Source organism: Pseudonaja textilis, chromosome 3 (genome assembly GCF_049901715.1).
Source record: "Pseudonaja textilis isolate UNSWEBS1 chromosome 3, rPseTex1.2, whole genome shotgun sequence".
NCBI lineage: Eukaryota > Metazoa > Chordata > Lepidosauria > Squamata > Elapidae > Pseudonaja > Pseudonaja textilis.
Genome location: NC_141992.1, coordinates 104,038,944 through 104,061,002, shown reverse-complemented (window position 1 = coordinate 104,061,002; position 22,059 = coordinate 104,038,944).

Here is a 22,059-nt window from a genome sequence, read left to right as displayed (position 1 = left end):
GATGAAATACCTGAAAATGAGCTTCACACAACATCATACTGGATGTTGATTGGACTCTCAGTGCTGGACCCCGGGGGGAGGGATTAGGGGAAACTTTCAATATGTAACTTTATCATATTTTGAATCAGATCTTGCCTTGCTTTCGCTGCTATCATTTCATGGAGTAGGGGTTTTTTCTTTCTTGGGTTTTGAATGGAGGCAGGTCTGACATTAGGCAAGATCTACTTTATTAGCCAACCCAGAGACTCCAGTCTACTGAAGGGGTGAGCACACAATGTCGACCCATGGGAGCGACCAGGAAGAGTCCAGAGCCCTGGGGTTGACCTCCCCACAGCCACATTGGTGCCATGAGGAAACAAAATGGCTAGAGGAGCTGCAACTTGAGATTCCAGTCTGAGCCAGATGGTTACTGGGCATAGGACGCATGGAAGACCCTGAGAAACATCCACCAGAGGTGACTGCCCTGCCAGAATCTGACAAAGAGGACCTCCTACAGACCCATGCCCTGCAACTACTGCATGAAGCAATCAACAGTTGGAGAGCTCAGGAGACCCTCACATAGAAGCATGCTCAGCTAGTGCACAGAGCCTGGCAACAGGGGAAGCCGCGGTCGCTGCAATCCCAGTGATGGCCCCTGTTGCTCCACAGGGAGCATTATTGGCAGCTGCTGCCCTGACAACAACTGCTACTGCAGCCCAGGACCTTCTGGTGGGGAGGGGGGCATCCCCTGGAGGCCCTGAATTCCTAAGGTTCTCTGCTGGGAGTAAAATACACAGGGGATCCCAAAGCCCTGGATTCCTTCTAGCCCAAGTCTGGAATCTTATGTAAGAGAATGGAGAAGACTTAGGATCAGAGGCAGTCAAAGTGAGATGTGTCACCATAGCCCTGGAAGGGGCTGCAGCAGACTGTTGGTCACTCTTCATAATGATAAGGCTCCCCAACTAAGAGATTATGACCAGTTTATGATGGTGCTTCGCCGGTGGTTTGAGGACCCCCTAGCTGAATGCAAGGCTAGGACCAGAATGAAAACCATCACCCGGGGAGGTCAATGGCAGAATACACCCAGGAGTTTTGTGAGCTGGACTTCCATATGACTGGCTGGCCCCCAGAAGTCCTGATGGAATGCTACAAAGATGGCCTTAATGATGAAATCTATCAATGCTGCTGTGGGGCACTCAAGAACTCCAGTGCTGGTATATGTTGGCAGATGAGGTGGAAGTTGACCTGGCCAGAGACTGGCACTGTGGAAAGTGCAGCTGGGGCAAGCCCTCCCCCTGCCCCTAAAGAAGCCCCGAAAGCTGCCAAAGTTTGGCCAGCACCCAAACTGATGTTCATGGCATGGTTCAAGTGCAGGAAGGAGGAGCACCAAGCAGTTGATTGCCTTGCCAAACCAAGCTCCAAGCCAGTAACCACTGGGGGCAGGAAGCCTGAGAAGCTGCCAAAGAAGAATCATGAAGCAGTACTGAAGGGGGGGTGGGGGTGGAGGTCATTGAGTTTGCTCCTCCTGCCCAGGAGGAGCTGAGAACTCCAACCCCACCAGAGGAGAGTGAGACTTATTCTGATAACACCCTTGTAAGTCATAAGCTTATTGACATTCAAGTGTCCAGTTCAGAGGTTGGTTGGGGTTGGGGTTGGGGTTGGTCCACCCTTTTTAATAGCTCTGTATGTGGGAAGGCTACCTCAGCAAATGCAGGAATGAACTGCCAGTAAAATTTGCAAAGCTCAGGAAGCTTTGAAGTTGTTTCTGGGTGCAATGAGGCTGCCAATATAGTACGGCTTTAACTTTGCCCAGGTCCATTTCAATTCCCTCACTTGACACTCGGTAACCCAGGTGGTCTAAGGAGGTCTTGTGGAACTCGCACTTTGACAGTTTGGCATAAAGCTTAGCATCTAGCAGTTTTTTCAGTACTTGTTGCACTAGTTTGACATGTTCCTCCATGGCCTCACTGAAGATGAGAATATCAACCAAATAAATTAGAACTCCCTTGTATAGCACTCCCTTGTATAGGTACTCATGCAGGACCCCATTAATGAGTTGCATAAACACTGCAGGGGCTCCCTATCAGAATATTCATGAACTGGCAGAGCATAGTAAAAAGGTCAGCCAATGAACAGGCATAGCAACTAAATCAGCCAATGAGGGCTGTTTGGAAACCGAAACTGGAAGGAGCCGAGGCGTGGCTCTATATTAAGCTCTGGGCTCTGAAGCTAAAAGTCTTGTCTGTATCTCTGAATCAAAACTGAAACTGTTTTCTGCTGTTCTCTCCTTTGCTTGTGTTTTTGCCAGTTCTACCATGTTGGAATAACCTACATTGATATTGTACATTTACTTCATGTGTTATTATGTATATAAAGAAGTTAATTAAACCTGTTGAATCAGTCATCTGGATGTGCTTTCTGGATTTGAATTTCTGCTGCAAACTCTAACAGGTCATGGGCCCAGCCAGTCCTAAGAACACACAAAAAGACTGCATTGTAATTTAAGCTGAGAGAGACTACCAGTGTTTACAAGACAGAGATGGCTTTGCAGGATGGCTGAGAAAATTAAGGAGACCTCTCTACCTCATTTGGATCAGAAAAATTATATAATTTGGGCTGTAAAGATGGAAAAGCTAAGAAACTGTGGGATATTGTGGAAAACCCACCCCAAGCACCATTAACTGTTGCAGATCAGAGGCAGCATGATAAAGCAATGGCTTATGTCATCTTAAGTTTAGAAGATAAACAGTTTACCAATGTAGCTGATTTAAAGACTGCAAAAGAGGTCTGGCTGAAGTTGAGAAGTGTGCACATGAGTGTGTCTGCATGCAATATTGTATAATTATCAAGAAAGTTATACAGAGCCAGTCTGCAACCTGGAGAATCTCTGGAGCAGCATCTTGTTCACATGCAAACTTTGTTTGTGGAGTTAGAACAGTGTGGAATGCAGATTCCAGGAGGGCAGGACTGACATCACGATGAGATGATGAATGATTCCAGTGCTCCTGGGGAGGCATCGATATCCCCGCAGCTTGGACCCAAACCATCCCATAGAGATGGTGGTCGAGGAGAGTGCATCCTGCTGATCCCAGGGACACCGCAAAGTCCCTGGTTGATGCAGGAAAAGCTCTCTAATCTGGCTGCAGAGGAAAGTGGCCATTGAAAGCTGCTTCAAGGTCAGGACAGCTCTGGAACAGAAGAAGAAAGGGAAAGAAAGTGTGTCAGCTCTGGGTGAGATCATTAAATTTTTTTCTCATAAAGAATGAGAGAGCACCCTAAGGAGAAAAGATTTTAAGAAGATAGAAGACAGAAGAGTAAACAAGCGGCAAAATCGAACCTGTCGTAAACTGTTAAAATCATTTAGAATTATTTTACTGTAACTTAACAAGGACTAAATTTTTAACTGGACTGGATTTTATAATAACAACTTAAGAAGACATTTCTTAACATTTACCTTAAAGATAGTCTTGGAACTTTTTCTTTTTTCTTCCCTCTTTTAAAAGGCAATCTTTTATTAGAAACCTTTTTGACTACAATATAGCAAGGTAGTGAAAGTAAAAGTAAAATAAAACAAAACAACATTGCCATCTAGAGGCTTTAAAAATCTTTTTTTTTTTGAAGGGACTGAAAAAACAAATTGCTGAGAAAATCCTTTTAGCCACAAGGTGTTTATATTAAGAGAAGACAGAGAGCTGAGCACTGAATAAGAATTGTTTTAACAGGTGCTTCTCTTGTAAAACAACTTAAACAGATGGAGATTGAAGTTGGAAGAGAAAAGACTACTATGACCTTGGATTATATCTTGTAGAAATTTTGATTGTGATGCCTTGGACATTGCATGGTGGCTGTGATTTGTTTTGTGACTTATTTTTAAATTACAACTGATTTTTCTTTTAGTGGCTGGCACTCATTCTGGGCCTTGTTTTTTTCCCTGTTTCTCCTGAATTGACACTTGCCTCATTGTTGGATTTTTTTTTTTTTTTGCGTTTGCTTTTTTCCCTTTTGAAACTATATGTGGATTACTTTTTTTATTATCATAGCTGCTTTTTCTCCTTTTTCTTGGATTACTATTAGAGGATTTTTTATTTTTGAACATTTTGCTTCTCTCTCTCAGAAATAAAATTTTCTTTTTCTTTTTTTAATATTAGTATTTTTGGCTCCCTGGGATGAATAAAACTTTTCCCCTGTTTGTTTTCTTCTTTTTCCTCTTTTACTTTTTCTTCTCATTTACAATTGGTTTAAGGTAGAGAAGAACCTGAAGAAAATTGGTCTTTGCGTTGTTAGCAGATACCTATTGAGGACAACCAACTAGAGATGAGGAAAACAGCAGCTTTAGGCTCATCAATCCCTACCTCCTCCTCCCTAAGCCCAGCTGGTCAGAGGTCAGTTCACACCATGTTACAGCAGGAGAAAGAGAAAGAGAGGGAGAAGGAAAAGGAGACCACATTACAAATGATAATGCAAGCAATACAAGAACAAGGGAAACGTTTGGAAGATAGAATAGAAAGAATAGATGAGAGAATAGGGAAAACAGATGAGAAAATAGAGAACATACAACAAATGATGATGAAGAATGAAGATTTCAAAAAATAAAAAAAGGAGACCAGAAAGAGAAAAAAGTTGGAAAAATTGATAACAGGCTGATAGCAATTGAATAAGACAAGGGAAAGAATGCTTGCCTGGGAGATGAACAGAGCAGATTTTTATCTCAGATTTCAAAATATTGAGGAAGAAAAAGAGGAAAATCTTGCAGAAATAATGATAGAAGTGCTGGCAGGAGCCTTGGACATATTCAAAGAAAAAATGATGGATGGAATAGATGAAGTGTTCCAAGTGTATACAAGATATGCTATGAAAAACAAATTACCATGTGAGATTCACTAAGAAAGCAATCAAAACACAAATATTACAGAGAGTAAGGGATGATCCACTGAAATATAAAGGAAAGGAGATTACAGTCCAAAAACAAGTACCAAGAAAAGTGGGAGATTTGAGAAGAGAATACCAATTCTTGATGAAAACTTTAATTAAGAAGGGAGTGAACTATAGATGGCTGATTCCAGAAGGTTTAATACTCACTTGGCAAAAGCAAAGACACAGATTGGACTCAATAGAGAAAGCAGAATTATCTTATGATGAATATTTTAGAGGAAAAGAAGAGAGAATTTGAGACGAGGAAATAAACTTCAAGAGGAGATGGTTGAAGTAAGAGATAAAGAAAAAAGAGATGAAAAGATACAAGAAGAAGGAGCAGCAGGTGGAAGGGTGAAACCAAAAGAAGAGAGCAAAGAACAACAAGAGCAATAAACCCTACATATAAAGTATAAACAATGGAAGAAAAGAAATTGATTAAATAAATATAAATAGATTGAATTCGGCCATCAAAAGGAAAAAAAGTTCTTAAACTAGAAAAATTAAAACTTGATATAATCTGTTTGAAAGAAGTCCATATTAAAAAATATGTCCAAGTATTGAATTATTCCAGAATTGGGAATCAGAATTGGCTCAACAAAATAAAAGAGTAGCTCTATATAGCTCTATAAAAGAGTAGCTCTATATATTAAGAATCCAATTAAAGCTAAATGAATTTTTACAGATGAAGAAGGAAGAATACTGATGGTGGAAATAATTGATAATAACCTAAAGATGCTTTTAGTAGCCATTTATGCACCAAATGAAAAGCAAGAAGAATATTATTAAAAAACTGCACAAGAAAATAATAGAATTGGAATATGATAATATCTGCATCTTGGGAGATTTTAATGCGATAGTGGACACAAAGTTGGATTATAAAACACAGAAAGTTAATAAACAAAATAGAAAGACACTTCCGAAATCCTTCAAGATGGTAGAGGGATTAAGCATTCGAGACCTCTGGAGAGAAATGAACACTAATATACATTTTACTCTAATAGACGTTTATCATGGTCAAAAATTGATATGGTCTGGATGTCAACAGAACTAATGTCTAACATACAAGAGGTAAATATAGAAACAAGTAATTGGGCAGACCATAACCCAATATGAGTCAAGTGGCAGGGACAAAAGAAAAGATCAAGATGGACTTTGAACAATTCAATCTTGAAGGAAAAAGAATTTATACAAGATATGAAAAAAGAACTGGCTTTTTTCTTTAAAGAAAACAATAAGGAGGAAACTTCATTACGAAATGTATGGGATACCATGAAGACCTATACCAGAGGTCTGATTATAAATTATACAAGAAGAAAGAACATTAAAAAAAGGCAAACACAACAAATATTAGAGGAAGACTACAAGAAACTGGAGAAAGAACTACAAAAATATCACAAAAGAAGAATAGAGAACTGACAGAGGCGATAAATAGACAAAACACTGGAAAGGCCCCAGGCCCAGATGGGCTACCATAGAATTCTATAAGACCTCGCAGGAATCTTTAAGCACTACAATGCTTGAAGTAATGCATGAGGTTTTGTCAAAAACCAAAATACCTAACTTATGGTCAGAGGCTTACATTACTCTTATACTAAAAGAAGATACTGGCTTACAACAAATAAAAAACTATAGACCTATATCCCTGCTGAATGCAGACTACAAAATATTTGCCTCAATAATGGCAGAAAGACTTAAAAGATATTTGAATCACTTCACACATACTGATCAAATGGATTTCTGCCTAAGAAGCAAATAAAAGATAACATGAGAATAATCTTTTTTTAAAAAACAACAAATTTTATTAATTTTCAAAGACAATACACAAACAAACAAAACATAAAACATAAAAACATAAAACTTCTGAAAGCTGCTTAGTGAGTTTTAACAAAACAAATAAAACATCTTATTTGAGTACAGCATAGTTCCAGGTTATCGCATTTCCATACAGACACAATTTCATATGCATATTCATCTTATGTATTCAACTTCATATCTTATTACCCTTTTTCCAACTTCTCACTATTTCTCCCTTTACTTCTCTTAATTTTCTTTTATAGTTATCTCATTTTCTTCTTATTCAATTGTATTTCTTTTACCTAAATTTCTATATCTTTTTACTCATTGTACTTATACTTTCGTCTGTCTTGTTTACAATTTCATATGTTCTATCTCTTCCAACATTCTTCCAAAATTTTATTAATTTTCAATAAACAAACATAGACAAACAAAACACAAAACATGAAAACATAAAACTTCTTTTTGGAAAGCAGCTTAGCCCTGGGTTACATCTTTTTGTACAGACATAAATCAAATTCATGCTCACCTTGTATACCATTTCATATCTTATTTAACATTCTATATTTTCTATATGTCTTCTCCCCTCTTTTCACTGTCTTAATTCTACTTTATTTATTTCATCTAAATTTAAATCTTGTATCTTTTGTCCGTTCTTTTTCAATTATCTATTTATCTTTTCTCTTTAATACAAAATTTCTCCTGTAATCACTGGTTGAAGTGTGACGCCTTTCTATCTTTTCCCTAAATTTAACACTTAAAATAATATATAATTTCCATTCTGATTCTGCTTAGTACATTCTACGTACTACATTTAAAAAATAATTAGTTAATATAATTATTATAATATAGTTAAAACAATGTTCCATAGTAAATTAAACTCTATCATTAAATCTTAGACATTCCCTTTAATATTTTATTAACTCATATAATATTCCAATTTTCTAACTATTTCAAATACAAATACTACAATACAATCTTATGTACTTTTGCAGGATCACTTTTTAAATTGTATTTTACCCTTTGTCTCTGAAAAGAACCTGTTTTTTAACATCTTGTTTCAAGCCTTTATAACTTCTCTTCCTTTTTCCCTTCCTTTCTTGTCGAATCTACTCTTTTTACCCCCCCATCTCTTAATCTCCACCCTCTTAGTCTCCCCTCTTTGTTGTATTCCTCTTTTCTGTTGCTTTCTGACATCGTATTGATTTTTCACCTTATTTTTCCCTTTCTTGGTTGTTTTTTAAAATCTTGAATTCTCTTTCCCCTCTTTCCCTTTTCTTCCTCAACTAAAATTGTTTGTTCATTAAAGATGGCTTCTTCTTCATCATCCCAGCCTTCTTGTTGTTGTAATTCCTGGTAGGTAGAAATCGCCACTTCTAAGAAGTGAAAAACAGATCCAGAAGAGCCGTTGCCTTCTTGTTCCTCTTCTTTTAGCTTTTTGAATTCAATTTTCAATTCTTCAACAGATAATGCCATTGTGAAATTTTTTTAAACAACCCAAATGTTTTTAGTCTTTCAAAAAATAGTTTCCAAAAATCCCAAAGTCACCAAGCAATCCAAATCAACACAAACTGTTTCATTTAGCACTTTCTTCTTTTTATGCTTTCTCTTCCTGGGGTAGAATTCAATTGCAAAGTTCCAAAATGTATTTTTTAGAAGTCTTATTGCAGCTTAGCTCTGATCTTATAAGCTCCAAGCAGTCTCCTCCAGCAAAGTCTTAATATAAATTCTTTACCTCTCCCTTCCCACTTATAGCAAAAAGATTTTAATTTTTAAATTCCAATGTTCAGAAATCTTTAATGTCCCATTGGCTTTAATTTTCAGATTTAATTACCTTCTGTTGCCAAGACGGGTTTTTCCGATTTCCATCTGCTATCTCTGTAGGGAAGGAGAGTGAGAAAAAACAAACTTTCCCTTTTCACTTTCATCCACCACTTTTTACGATTTTCTTAGGGAACAATGTATCTTTAAGAAAATTGAATTTCCAGGGTATTTAGATGTTACTTGTCCTTGTTCAGCCAAAAACTTTCACTTTCTCAGCTTCCTCCTGCACATTCTTGTCCGGCTGAAAGCTTCTTTGTGGCGGCCATTGCTAACCGCCTCTCCACTGCTTTTGGAAAAGGGAGTTAAGCCGGCTGGGGAGGGGGAGATCTCCCCTATCTTCAGTTACCTCTATGGGGTAACTATAGCCTCCAAATCCCACTGGATCGGGGGCACTCCAGCAGCGAGCGCAGCAGGAACCATGCATGATCGCGGATTCCTTCCGCCGCCGAAGCCTTGCAAACCGGAACTCATGAGAATAATCTTGAATACATTGCAATATTATGAAACACGCCCAGAGAAGCAAATGGCCTTGGTGTTCTTAGATGCACAAAAAGCCTTCGATAATGTAAATTGGCAATTTATGTTATTGCAAATGGAAGAGATGGGTTTGGGAAAAAGATTCATTAAGTCAATTGAGGCAATATATCATAAACAATCTGCAAAAGTAATGATAAATGGAGATTTGACAGATAATATTAATTTTTAAAAAAGGAACCAGACAAGGATGCCCTCTGTCACCATTGTTATTTGTATTGACTCTGGAAGTATTAAATAGAAATATTAGGAAAAATAAAGAAATAAAGGGAATGAAAATAAAAAGGAGGAATATAAACTACAAACATTTGCAGATGATCTGGTCTTTATATTGGAAGAACCAGCATCTAAACTGATAGAAAAGATTGAAGAATCCGGACAGGTGGTGGGATTAAACATGAATAAAGATAAAACTAAGATCTTGGTCAAGAATATGACGGAAAAACAAAGGAAAGAACTAACAGATATATTGAACATCCAGATCACAAACAAAGTGAAATATTTGGGAATACAGCTGATAGCAAGTGTCATGCCCCTGTTAGAGTTGGACTCTAAGGGAGAGGAGGAACAGCTGACAGGGAGTGGGAGTGTGGCTCCAGAGGTTGTGGAGGAGGCTGGAGAACAGCAGAGGCCAGCTGGGCAGTCAGAGAAAGAACTAGACCCACCCCCTCTTCATCCTAGGACACGCAGGGAGGAACGGAGAAGGAAACAACTTGGCTTATGAGAGAGGAAGTGGCCATGATCCCCCTCATGGGTTGCAGCTGGGGAGAATAGTACTTAAGAGAGACAGTTAAAACACAGTGTTGCCAGAAGCAAAGCGTGTTTTATTTTGGGCTGAAGTTTTCTTGGTTGGCATCCTTCCAACAGGAGCCTTGTTATTTCCTTGAAGTTGGTAATTACTAATCCTGGTCTGTTGTGGAATTTCCTTCATTGTAGTTTGTTTTGGTTTTTTTTATTTCACCTATATCTGCTCATTAAATTCAGACTGTATTGCTTTCTTTTGAAGACTATATTTGAATAAGTTTTATCTCCAACTGAGAATTATTGAAGAGTTGGGGCCAAGTTGGAGGCATTAAAGGACATTTATTTACATTTTGGATTTAGTTACATTTGTGTTACACTCCGGGTCATCACATTAAGATGTGGAACACTAAAAGAAGATAATTATTATAAACTAAAACAACAAATTGTGATGGACCTGGAAAAATGGAAAAATCTACAATTATCTCTAATAGGGAGAATATCTACAATCAACATGAATATACTACCAAGGATATTATATTTGTTTCAGACAATTCCAATTAAATTAGGGAAAGAATACTTTGAGGACTTAAACAAAATAATGTTGAAATATATATGACAGGGAAAGAAGACAAGAATTAAGCAAAAATTGTTACAGGATGCTAGAATGAGAGGAAATTTTGGACTACCCAATTGGGAATTATATTACCAGGCAGTTACATTGATGTGGGTGAAAGAATGGATCATTTTGAGAAATACTAGATTGTTAACACTGGAAAGTCATGATACAATTGGGGTGGTATGCATTTTTATGGTATAAGGAAAGTAAAGTACATAGGTATTTTAGGAGACATTTATATGGGTATTTTAGGAGACATTCAATATAAATTCAGGATGCTTTAATATTAACTTGGGAGAAAATAAGAAAACAACATTATATGAAAATACCAGTCTGGTTATCAACAATAGAGGCATTTGTGTATCCTCTTTGGAGCCATGCTGAGACCCTTCGGTCGGAGGATGATTAGGAGTTGTCCAGTATGGCAGCTCAGAGTCTGAATGCAAGGCGCTTGGGTGCTTGTAGCTTTTGCACAGGTAAAATCGCACCTTAGCTTTGCAATCTTTGGCCATGTGTTCCATAGACTCACAATACTTGTAACAGATCTCATACTCCCTGATCAAGGCCTTCCTTTCATCCAGGGACTTCTTTCTGAATTGTCTGCACCTGTTCAGTGTATGCGAGGACTTGTGGAGTGGACAGATCAGCTCTTTCTTTGTTTTTGGAAGTTCATGTTGAACCTTTTCCAATGGTTGCCCATCTGTAGTCTTCTTGGGTAAAGTGGCGACTCCTGTTTTATGCACCGGCACAAAGGTTTTTCCCTTTGCAGTTTGCGACAGACTCTTGGTCAGTACTGAGTTCCGGCTGGCCTTCCTGTCAGTTGGGAACCATTTTTTTCTGATGCTGAAGCTTTCAGGGTCATTGTATAGTTTTGTTTGGTGGGCTACATATTCCTCAAGAAGAGCAAAGAAAGGGCTTTTTCCCACACTTCCTCACCTTGTAAGTGGTGAATAACTTGATCCATTCCTCACTTAACTGTCGTAGTTTTTGAATGATAGGCACTTATGTCCTGAACTGGTTAAGACAAATACGTCCCGTCTAGGTGGGATCTTCTTGTGCTGATCGCAGCTGGGTGAGTAAGACAGAGAAATTCCACAGCTCATCAGGTTCGCTGATACTGATTTCCAGGAAATCATTGATACGGTCCAAGAACGAGGACTCAGTCAATGTAGATGCATCATACTGCTGATCAAGCATGTCCCAAGCTCACTTATGGGCAGTGACTGGGTTACCTAGTTGGACTGAGTAGATGGCTTTTACCATTTCTGCAGATCTTGTTTCTAGCCATGCTATCATATGTTTGAGCTCCTCAGCTAGCCACAATCCTTCCTATTGATGGTGTTCTGGAAGATATCCTTCCATAGTAAATATGCTCTGCCCGGCTGGTCAGAGAATTTGTACACACCACTGGCTGCCAAATCCAGCCTTCTTTGCTGCGGTTACCATTCTCTGTTTCTACTCCCAGATGTTAGATCGTCCATTGGGGCTGCATAGGCATGGCCCGCAAGACCAGGGGCATGTGTCATAAATAGTTTCCTTCAGAGTGCTTTGTCATGAGTTCATCTTCCCATGACACATACAATGGTTGTTCCTCTTGCTGCTGGACATGTCTACCGCTATCATTTTGCCATATATCCATGCTCGAGTTGCCTTGAAAATCAGGCTGGAACTCCTTTGCCTTTAGATTGAGGTTAGAAATCATGACACCTCATATGTTTACCAGTTGAGAGGCTTTCATTGTTGCTGGTGGGCTAATTCAAATGCCCTGTGGGTCTTCAGTTAATGGGGTAGGTTTTTTGTTTGCAGGAAGGGAATCTCGAGTTTTAGGCCATACGACGTCAGCTTTCTGACTGGTATTTAGATCTAGCAATTGAGGTTCTCTTCCTTGTTCCCTTGGTTTTGGGAGTTATGTGGCAGACTGTGCCATTTCTACCTGTTCATTCTGTAGTGAGTACTGCTCATCCACATAGGCCTTGGCATGTTTATCTGGGTTCTCTCTTCCTGACTCTCCAGGATTGAAGTTGTGGGAAGCGTCATCAGCCACCTTCTGCATTGCTGCAGCCCATGCTGTCTTTGCTGCTGTCTCCCATTGTCTTTTGAACAACTCCTGTTTGGCCTGAATTTTCACCATCTCTTCCTGTTGGCTGGCCTGAACTTTAGCTATTTCTGCCTATTGACTGGCCTGAACTTTGGCCATTTCTGCCTGTTGACTGGCCTGAACTTTGGCCATTTCTGCCGCTGTAGCTGCTACTGTCTCCTTCTGCTATTTCACCTCCTCTGCTACACGTAGTTCTGCCTTTGCTACCTCAGTTTCAACTTGAGCTTCTGCAGCTCAGTTGGCAAAACTTGCTGCTCATGAGGCCTTGGACACATAGTTGCGATGAGAGGATGCTCTAGAATGATGGGAAGAGCTAGCAGCAGAAAATTGGTGTGATACTCTGGAACCTGCCTGAGATCTGGTTGGCTTTGGACAGAGGGAGGTGGCTTTCTTAGAATGGTGGAAGGAAGCCACATGAGATCAATGGGTTACTTCAGATGTGACCTTCTCCCTCAACATTTCCTCTACCTGGAGCGTAGCATAGAGCGCTGCGTGGAGAGTCTTTGCCTCTCTGAACGTGGTCCTCACAGTCCTTTTCTAACATCTTGAAGCATTGTATGTGCTCTTGGAGCTTTGAGTCACACAGCTTTGACTGGACACATTTGAGGCCACATTCACTGTCTCTCCATCATGAAAGAAGCTCATCCATTTCATTTTTCAATAAGCAGATGTGCTTGAGGGAAAGCTTGCATTTGGGTGCATTGCAGATCTTCAGAAACTCCACTCATGAGTCTACATAGCATCAATACTGCCTGTCCCACTCATCCCTCAAGTGTACCTGTATCACCTCGGTAAGCTTTCTTTGCTGTCTGAAGTCCTAGGCATTCTGAGGTACTTCTGCCTCTTTTGAATTTTGGAGATCCAACTATGGGTCTTGGATGTCAAGTTCTAAATTTATGTCGAGTTTAGGTAGAGGGTTTGGCTTTTCCAGTACATCAGAGACATCTGCAATGACTGGAGATGATGCCTTCCTTCAGATTAGCAAAGGGAATTTTTGTGGAAATTTAGGAGTTTTCCGTGCAATTCCCCTTTTTGCCACTAGGGGACACTGCAAGCAGATAGCTGAATTTTGAAAACGTCCTTGAAATTTGCTACTTGACCACTGGGGTGTGTTGCAAGCGGGTAGCTGAATTTCAAAAACGTCATTGAAATTTGCTATTTGACCACTGGGGTGTGTTGCAACATAGACTAAGCTTGGAGTAAACTGGGCTTTTGGCATTTTCCCTTTGATAGGGCTTGCAAAGCTGGTTTTGCAGTTCTGGGGTGCCCAGCTTGGACTGAATACCTGCAAACTCTGAGGGATTGACTCTTTCAGATGTTTTTATTTTCCAAGCAAGAGTTAAAGAATTATTCTCTAATAATTCTCAACAATGATTCTCTAATTTGGCTGGGTCTCCATTTCTCAGGTTGGCTTGTCCATGCAGAGTTAAATAACCCAGCCAGTGGTATTTATGGCTGGTTGCTATGGGGACCTTTGTCATGAATTTCAACACAACCAGGGAGAGATTCCTTTTATGCCCCCCATGGCTAAAGTAAGGTCTCTTTCCTCTTTGTTTTAAGCCAATGAAATGGATCAGTGTAACTTCTTGCAATTGTCTAGGTGTTCAAACTGAATGGTTCTGGGAAGAGCTGAGAACTGTGGAAAGGAAAAGGAAACCTTGCCCTTTAAGAAAAAGGCAAAGCTCTTTCCTTTGTGGATTCAAATTTCCTGGATGGGAGATTTTACTGCAAAATGATTGGTTAGCTACATTGGAAGTCAGAATCAGTTTATTAATAGGAAGGCAAGTAAGAAGAAGTCCTACAGCATTCCTGAGATTAATCTAATCTTGTGAGTAGAAAAACCCTTTTCTTATATCCTTCAGATCCTTTTATTCTGTAAGTGTGACCTTGAAGTCTTTGATTTGTGCGTGTGTGATGAGTTCCTGTCTCTTGAGATTGGGATCTCTTCCTGGGATCTTAGTAGGAGTAATTGTTTTTTAGTAGCTGCTTGTTCACTTCGTAGCTGCTTGTTGCATTAGGTTGCAATATCCTGAGTTTCCTGTCATGCCTTTTGGTTTGCTTTTCACAAGTTTTTATAGCTTGCCATCTATTTGATTTTTATGGGAAAGGATCTTAGCTAATTTCTAGGCTTTTTCTGTATCCTATGCAAAGGTGGGGGCTAATGGAGCTGACCCTGCTTGTGTTTTCACCTCTCCTTTCTTTTAGGGGAATTTTCCTTCCCCTTCTAATATTTTAGGATTTCTTTTCTTTTCCTAGAAGAGAGGGGAATCAACAATCCCTCATTTTTTTATTCTTCTGTGTAGTTTTCCTCATCCTTATCATCTAGCATGGTATCTGGATATATCTGGTATTCATGGTCAATTTGGACCATCATGAAAGCTGCCTGCTTTTCTGGGGTGCTTTGTTCTGTACAGACATTTGAATACTCGAAATCCGGCAGCCCGGATTGGCTAAAGCGCACGGCCACCGGATTGGCTGAGTGCGCGGCACTGATTGGTCGTTCGGAATCGACCGCGATTGGCTGAGCCGATCGCGGGCGATTCAAAACGACCCGATTGGCCGCAGCACTCAGCAGAAAGAGTTTTTAAGCCGCGCTTCTTCCCCATTTCCCCCACTTGTGTTTTACCCGAATAAAGAGCTGAACCAAGTCACCGACTCGCGTCCTTTGTGCGTATGAGATATACGACACTGGCGACGAGGATGGGATCTTAAAACAAGTCCCACACCGCACGTGGCCCACGGAACCGCAACCGGCAGCATGGCCAGCGGCAACGTGCCACCCGCTCCCTTCAACCAATTTACGGAAGATTGGGAATCGTACATAGACCGATTCCTCATGTTCCTGGAGAGTAGCAACCTCAAGGACGCGAACGGGCAGAGGAAAAGGGCCGTTTTCCTCACACACTGCGGGCCCGCAGTGTTTAAAATGGCAAAAGCCCTCGCCAAGCCGCTCGACGTAAAGGCCATGGACTGGGCTGATCTCGAACCGCTGCTGAGGAGCCACTACGCACCCGCCGTGCCCACCCTCATCCGCCGGCACGAATTCTACCGCCGCGATCAGAAGCAAGGGGAGAGCGTCAGCAACTTTGTGGCCGACCTCAGAGACCTCGGAGGCCTGTGCGGGTTCACCGATCTCGATGAAGCCCTGCGGGGACCGCGCGTCGTCCTCGGCCTCCGGGACCCCGTCCTGCAGAGCTGGATCATGGCAAAGGCGACATATCCCTCGCTGACGCCCTTGCCGAAGCCACCGCAGCAGAGGCGACCCGGAAATCAGCGGCCCAATTGCGGCAAGCCGGCACCGCAGAGCGACCCGCCATGACCGAGCGACCGCGACCCCGAGAACCAGTCCGGATTCGACCATCGAGCAACCGCCTCCACACATCACGGCGATCTCGAATCCCCTCCGACTCAGAGGACGACGAGGAGGACATCCACCGACTGCAGGCGGGCGCGACCGGCGCGAGCAACGGAACCGAAAATCAAAGTTCCAGTGCGCCGGCTGCGGCGGCGAACACCCAGGTCGGAATGCCGGTTCTTTGATGCAATATGCCGGCATTGCGACAAGCGGGCCACATCGCCAAGGTCTGCCGTTTCAAACGGAACCACAGCCCCGCCACCGAGGCGGCAGCCCACGGAGGCGCGACAATGCCAGACGCGACAACACCCCCAAGGAACCGCGACCGGGATAGCGAGAGCCGTTGGAGCCGGGAAGCGAGGAGCCGCCGTTTCAACGAAAACCGCCAGCGCGAGGAAACGCACCAGACGGTCATCGTTGGCCATTCCTCCAACTGGGATGGCCGGAAGGTCCACGTGGAGGTCGCCATCGAAGACCGCCCCTGCAAAATGGAAGTCGACTCCGGATCTTACCTATCCATGGTCGCGTGGCGGGAAATTAAGCGGCTAGTACCATCCATGAGACGGCACGAGCTGGAGAGCCAGAAGCTCATCCTTAAAGACTACCAGGGAATCGCATCCCGTGGTAGGGACCGGGCACTTCAAGGTCACATTTAAAGGCGCACCGAAATACTACCCCTAACCATCGTCGAACGAGACCGCCCCAGCCTCCTGGGACTGCAATGGTTCGCGCCGTTGGGACTAGAAGTGACCGGCACCAACCACGTCGCCGAGGCGGACTGGGAGGAGCAGCTCGTGCGCGATTTCCAAGAAGTCTTCGACGGAAACCTAGGCAAGTACCGGGGGCCCCCAATATCGTTCAGCCTTGACCCCACCATTGCCCCTATCCGCCTCAAACCCCGGCGAGTGCCTTTTGCCCTCCGCCTCAAAATCGATGAGCAATTAAATAAGCTCATCGAACAGGGAGTCCTCGAACCAACGGACCATGCCCGATGGGAGACCCCTATAGTCACCCCGATAAAGCCAGATGGGTCGGTGAGAATCTGCGGGGACTATAAGGCCACCCTGAACCGCGCTACAACAAAGCGCCTACCCCGTCCCAGTAGTGCAACACCTTCTACACTCACTGGGGGGCAGGGTTTCGCCAAACTCGACCTGGCCCAAGCCTATCAGCAACTGCCGGTCGACGAGAACCGCAGAAGCGCAGACCATAGTCACACACCGAGGGCATTCCGCTGCAAGAGGCTCCAATTGAGTCAGCGTAGCCCGGGGGTATTTCAAAGCCTAATGGAGAGGCTCCTCCGGGGCATAAAAGGGTAGTACCCTATTTTGACACGTGTTGGTAGCGCGCGACCAGAAACAATTGGAGGGCCGCCTAAGGGAAGTACTGCAAAGATTCCAAAGTGCAGGACTAAAAGTTAAGAGGGAGAAATGCCAACTGCGCACGCCGGCAATTCCTGGGGTACCTACTAGATCAGCACGGAATCCACCCCACCGAGGGCAAAATAAAAGCCGTCAAAGAAGCCCCGAAACCCACAAATAAAACTGAGCTACAAGCGTTCCTGGGGTTGATCAATTTCTACAATGTTTTCCTGCCCCAAAAGGCGACCGTGGCGGAACCGTTGCATAGGCTGCTCGACAAGGCAGCCACCTGGACGTGGGGGAGCGAGAAGAGGACGCTTTCAACAAAACCAAGGACCTTCTCACATCGGACGCTGTCCTCATCCAGTACAGCGAGACACTCCCCATCACGGTAACGTGCGACGCATCACCCTTTGGCGTAGGAGCCGTCCTCAGCCACACCCTCGCCGACCGGAAAGAAGCACCCATCGCCTTTTTCTCAAGGACCCTTTCAAAACCCGAAGAAACTACAGCCAATTGGACAAAGAGGCTTTAGCAATCGTCGCAGCCGTAAAAGAAATTCCATGAATACCTTTACGGCAGGACCTTCTCCATAATCACGGACCACAAACCGCTGCTGGGAATACTGGCGGGAGACCGGGCCACCCCAATCATCCTCTCCCCAAGGATGACAAGGTGGTCCGAATTTCTCGCCGCCACAACTACCGGCTAATCCACCGCCCCGGTAAGTCAATTCCGCACGCGGATGCCCTCAGCCGCACACCTTTGCCCACCCTGGACGCTGACCCAGCACCCACCACATCCACCCTGAGCATCGAGACCTTACCCAACCTACCCCTGACCGCGTCAGACATTGCCCTAGCAACCAATAAAGACAAACGTCTGGCGCAGGTCCTAAGATGGGTGGGAAAAGGGTGGCCGGAGAAGGACGTGGACAACGAGTTCAAAGCTTACCGGAACCGACAAACAGAACTATCAACGCAGAAAGGCTGTCTACTGTGGTGGGATAGAGTTATAGTCCCAGAAAAATTGCAAAAAGAAGTCCTGAACATGCTGCACGAAGGGTGCCAGGAATGGCTGGAGGTAAGCAACATGAAGACAACTACCACAGACGCCGTCATCAGAGAACTCAGCAAGCTCTTCGCAACCCACGGCCTTCCCGATGTCATCGTGTCAGAGCCTCAAGCATCAGCAACTCCGGTCGACGAGGAAACCGCAGTACCTGGCCGGGCCATAGTCACACACCGAGGGCATTCCGCTGCAAGAGGCTCCAATTCGGAGTCAGCGTAGCCCGGGGGTATTTCAAAATAATGGAGAGGCTCCTCCGGGCATAAAAGGGGTAGTACCCTATTTTGACCGTGTTGGTAGCGCAGACCGACCAGAAACAATTGGAGGGCCGCCTAAGGGAAGTACTGCAAAGATTCCAAAGTGCAGGACTAAAAGTTAAGAGGGAGAAATGCCAACTGCGCACGGCACGGGTCGAATTCCTGGGGTACCTACTAGATCAGCACGGAATCCACCCCACCGAGGGCAAAATAAAAGCCGTCAAAGAAGCCCCGAAACCCACAAATAAAACTGAGCTACAAGCGTTCCTGGGGTTGATCAATTTCTACAATGTTTTCCTGCCCCAAAAGGCGACCGTGGCGGAACCGTTGCATAGGCTGCTCGACAAGGCAGCCACCTGGACGTGGGGGAGGCGAGAAGAGGACGCTTTCAACAAAACCAAGGACCTTCTCACATCGGACGCTGTCCTCATCCAGTACAGCGAGACACTCCCCATCACGGTAACGTGCGACGCATCACCCTTTGGCGTAGGAGCCGTCCTCAGCCACACCCTCGCCGACCGGAAAGAAGCACCCATCGCCTTTTTCTCAAGGACCCTTTCAAAACCCGAAAGAAACTACAGCCAATTGGACAAAGAGGCTTTAGCAATCGTCGCAGCCGTAAAGAAATTCCATGAATACCTTTACGGCAGGACCTTCTCCATAATCACGGACCACAAACCGCTGCTGGGAATACTGGCGGGAGACCGGGCCACCCCAATCATCCTCTCCCCAAGGATGACAAGGTGGTCGAATTTCGCCGCTTACAACTACCGGCTAATCCACCGCCCGGTAAGTCAATTCCGCCGCCGCGGATGCCCTCAACCGCACACCTTTGCCCACCCTGGACGCTGACCCAGCACCCACCACATCCACCCTGAGCATCGAGACCTTACCCAACCTACCCCTGACCGCGTCAGACATTGCCCTAGCAACCAATAAAGACAAACATCTGGCGCAGGTCCTAAGATGGGTGGGAAAAGGGTGGCCGGAGAAGGACGTGGACAACGAGTTCAAAGCTTACCGGAACCGACAAACAGAACTATCAACGCAGAAAGGCTGTCTACTGTGGTGGGATAGAGTTATAGTCCCAGAAAAATTGCAAAAAGAAGTCCTGAACATGCTGCACGAAGGGCACCCGGCATCGTTAGGACAAAAGCCCTGGCCAGAAGTCACGCCTGGTGGCCAGGGATGGACAAGGAGATCGAAACCTGGGTGGCCTCCTGCAAGCAGTGCCAGGAATCAAGACCAAACCCCCGCCGCACCGATCCTGGAATGGGAAACCCCTCGGGGGCCATGGTCCCGAATCCACGTAGATTTCGCGGGACCAACCAGAGGACACACCTTCCTGGTAACCGTGAGACGCTTACTCCAACTGGCTGGAGGTAAGCAACATGAAGACAACTACCACAGACGCCGTCATCAGAGAACTCAGCAAGCTCTTCGCAACCCACGGCCTTCCCGATGTCATCGTGTCAGACAACGGGCCCCAGTTCACCGCGCTACCCTTCGAGAAATTCTTGGCAGAGCGAGGGATCCGACACGCGTAACGGCACCGGGGCACCCGGCGAACGGAAGGGCGGAGAAAATGGTCCAATTCACAAAAGACCATCCAAAAGTTCGAAACCGGGGACATACAAGACAAAATAAACCGGATGCTACTAATTCAGCACATAACCCCGAGCACTACAACGAACAAGAGCCCAGCGGAACTACTAATGGGGAGGAAACTGCGATCACCACTCGACCGCCTGCACCCCACATACAACCCAGAAAGACCCCTGACTCCACCAGCAAACACAGAACATTCGCACCGGGAGACAAGGTCTACGCAAAAAACCTTACCGGGGACCCCCTCTGGATACCGGCAACGATCACCCAAGCAACAGGCCCGCAACGATCACCCAAGCAACAGGCCCACACTCGTACCGCCTTCAAACTACCGACGGACGAGCGTGGAAACGCCACATCGACCAATTGAGATCAAGAACCACCGCGGGAAATACAACCGACACGCAAACACCAGACACTGAAAGGAACCGGCAAAACACCAACCAAGAGGGGAGGGAAGACCCCAAAGAACAAAAAGAACAAACCCACCCAAAAAGAAACCAGCAGTACTCACCACCTGAAGAACCGGAGAGCGACCCACTCGAAGCCTCACCTGGAAGGAGCAGCCGAGCCAGCTCAACCGGCCCCGGAAGCCCGAGCGGGAGCAGCCAAGCCAGCTCAACCAGCCCGGAAAAGCCGAGCGGGAGCAGCGAAGCCAGCAGCTCGACCAACCCGGGGAGACCAGGAGGGAGCCGCGGCGAGAGGCCTGACTCACCCTTCCAGGCGGTTCCATCAATGAGGCGGAGAGCGACAGGAGTCCCACCCGAACCGGCCGACAGCCAAGAAACAACTGACCAGCGCAAGTCAAGTCGGAAAATACGGAGCCCCGCCTACTTACGGGACTATGTCACGTAGGACCAAACCAAGAGGAGGGTGTTCTGTACAGACATTTGAATACCGAAATCCGCAGCCCGGATTGGCTAAAGCGCACGGCCACCGGATTGGCTGAGTGCGCGGCACTGATTGGTCGTTCGGAATCGACCGCGATTGGCTGAGCCGATCGCGGGCGATTCAAAACGACCCGATTGGCCGCAGCACTCAGCAGAAAGAGTTTTTAAGCCGCGCTTCTTCCCCATTTCCCCCACTTGTGTTTTACCCGAATAAAGAGCTGAACCAAGTCACCGACTCGCGTCCTTTGTGCATATGAGATATACGACATGCTTGATTTAGAGGGGGCAGAACTACAGGCTTTTAGGCCACTGAGACAAGGGGGGATGCATTGACAGAGACAGCACAGAAGGACTCCCACAATACAGACAGTGACAATGGTAGAAATAAGAATGTTTAGCCAATGGAAGTCTGTCAACCATGAAAAAAGTCAAGACAGATCCAGGAATGATGACTCATGGCCAATTTTCTGAGCTAGGTCCTTCAACTGGTGGATGTCCTTTTCCACAAGTTCAGAGCTTTCCTCTAATTGAAAACAACAGAGTCCCTTGAATTCCTCACATCCATAATGATGCTGCAGTAATAAGAAGTCTATAGCCACCCTATTTTCCAGAGTGGCCTTCCTGACCTGTCTCAGTTCTCTGTTGAGGGCATCCAAGGCATGGGAAGTCGAATTTAAACTTTTGACTAGGGTACATGCCAGGCTATTCAGGTTTCTGGAATTTCTCACAGATAGCCCTGGCATCCCCACTAGAGAGACTGCCAATGAAACATATTCAGCTTTTGTAAGTAAGGAGACTTTTGAATCACAGTCTGATTCTAAAGTATGGCAAGCTCTTGTGTGTTGGCTTTGCAAGGTGGGCATAAGCACTGTCAACCTTCCTAGAGGTTGCAGGGCCCACTTGTGGCATTTGCAGGAAGATATGAAAAAGCTTTCAAGCCACACAGGAAGAACCACCCTCAAGTAACTGTAGGAGAATGGGATGCTTTCTGTGTGATTGCATTTGAGATCTATATTA